Source organism: Rhinolophus sinicus, chromosome 17 (assembly GCF_057876585.1).
Source record: "Rhinolophus sinicus isolate RSI-liver-muscle chromosome 17, RSI-T2T, whole genome shotgun sequence".
Lineage (NCBI taxonomy): Eukaryota > Metazoa > Chordata > Mammalia > Chiroptera > Rhinolophidae > Rhinolophus > Rhinolophus sinicus.
In genome coordinates, this window is record NC_142517.1 from 102067602 (window position 1) to 102070087 (window position 2486).

Below are 2486 nucleotides of genomic sequence, written 5' to 3' on the forward strand. Positions count from 1 at the left end.
ATACTGTCTGACTAATTTGGTATCAATAATTCTTAAATGTACTTAAGATAGAATTTCACCAGAGCAAAAGTAAAAGTGAAAAATTGAGGAATTACCTGAGTCATTTTATTTTTCTCATTAAACTTTGTTTTAATGGGTCTCAAAATTCTGTGACAGATTTTTGGTCAAGTTGTTTCCATTAAAAAGCACCAATTTTAAAAATTAATAACTTAACTGCTACACACACACACACACACACACACACACACACACACACACACAAAACAAATGGTCCACAAAACATTCTCCTTTCCTTCTGAAGGTTTTATGATGCATTGTCATCGTTAACCAGTCTTTCATTATTAAACTTAAATGGCCAACTGAGACAAGCAGTTCTGAGACCGTTCATCCACCACTGATTAACACTGAGGTGGCAGGTATTGGGGATAATGCTCATTTAGCCTTCTGAGCTTTCTGGGCAGACATGGTGACCTTGCCAGCTCCAGCTGCCTACTTTGATGATACTGATAGCAACTGTCTGTCTCATATCACGAATAGTAAAACGGCCCAAAGTCAGGGAAGCGCTCAACACACGTGGGCCAAGAACCATGTCAATAATGGCAGCATTATTAGACTTGAAAAACTTCAGGCCATCTTCCAGTTTTTCCCCAGAATGACATTCAATCTTCTCCTTCAGCTCAGCAAATTTGCAAGCAATACCAGTGTGTATCCAGCACTGATTTGGCCTGGATGTTTCAGGATACTCACCTGAGCTGTGAAGCCAGCTGCCTCCATTGGTGGGTCATTTTTGCTGTCACCAGCCAAACTGCCACAATGAACATCTTTGACAGACACATTCTTGACATTGAAGCCCACCCTGACCCCAGGAAGAGCTTCATTCAGAGCCCCATGATGCATTTCAACCGACTTTACTCCTATTATAATGTTGATTGAAGCAAAGGTGACCACCATGCCGGGTCTGAGAACACCAGTCTCCACTCGGCCCACAGGGACAGGACCAATACCACCAATTTTGTAGATGTCCTTGAGGGGCAGACGCAAAGGTTTGTCAGCTGGACGACCTGGTCGCAGGATGCAATGCAGATCTTTAAATGGCGTGGTTCCGCTGGCTTTGCCATCTTTACGGGTGACTTTTCATCCCTTGAACCAAGGCATGTTAGCACTTGGCTCCAGCATGTTGTCACCATTCCAACCAGAAATCAGCACAAATGCTGCTGTGTCCGGGTTGTAGCCGATTTCCTTAATGTAAGTGCTGACTTCCTTAATGATTTTCTCATATCTCTTCAGGCTATAAGGCGGCTCAGTGGGATCCATTTTGTTCACACCAACAATTAGTTGTTTCACACCCAGTGTGTAAGCCAGAAGGGCATGCTCATGGGTCTGCCCATTCTTGGAAATACCTGCTTCACATTCACCAACCCCAGCAGCAACAATCAGGACAGCACAGTCAGCCTGAGAGGTGTACATAATCGCCCATATGCCTGGGTTTGTCCAAGACTCAGGCATACTTGAAGGAGCCCTTTCCCAACTCATCAGAATCCTCTCAAATTTTCGATGGTTCTTTTGTCGATCCCACCACATTTGTAGACCGATGGCCAGTATTGGTAGACTTGCTGGAATCTACGTGTCCAATGATGACGATGTTGATATGAGTCTTTTCCTTTCCCATTTGGCTTAGATTTAGCTGTAGTTTTCATGACACCTGTGTTCTAGCAGCAAAGCTGTTGTGAAAAAGCTCTGAGTCATTTTATAGTTCATGATTCCTTATGCTCAAATATCAGGTTGGTTGAACATTGCGAGGTCAGTTTCCCTAGACCAGAACCTAAGTTAGAGATTTCTGTGCAGATGGTGATGATGATGATGACGATTTTGAGGACATGCTCTCAGGAAAAGAAAATAAAACTCTAAGGAAGTGACAGAAGATGATGGAGTAGATGAAGAAGCTATAAAAGATATGCTTTCAGCAGAAGTCTAGGCTCAGCCTGAGCCCAGGTGGGACGCTGGAGAGTATAAATGGCACCCAGAGTTGCCCCATTGAGACAAATTAGATTTTGTACTGCTTTATCAATTATTGGTTGTGGGCAAAGCTCCTTCCCAGAGTGAGTAGGACCTTCCACAACCACAAAGAGGCATCTTCCCTTGGTCCAGGACAATTATTATCTGGAAAAAGGAGCAGCTGTGAGCCGTTGTAATAAAAACTTATAGCAGCTGGGGGAGTGGTACCCTGTCAGGTAAGGGGGTGTGGGAAAAGCATTAATGCATCTGCTATAGTTGCAATATAGTTCCAAACACTTGGTCAAATAAGTTATTTTGTACATTACCAATGGTCTTTTAGCCCTTTCTGTTTCTCATATTTCTTACTACTTAAGACATTTTCCTATTTGTTTATTGTTTCAAACTAATTCTAATCTCTTAAAAGATGTCTACATTTTGAGATGACTATATCATATTTTGAATATTCAGTTCAGCACGATATCTAGTTGTCA

At 42.4% G+C, this 2486-nt stretch overlaps 1 pseudogene; it reads right to left on the reverse strand.

Moving 5' to 3' along the window:
• Positions 1-432: 432 nt before the first annotated feature.
• Positions 433-1492, reverse strand: LOC109456517 (elongation factor 1-alpha 1 pseudogene; annotated as a pseudogene).
• Positions 1493-2486: the final 994 nt, after the last annotated feature.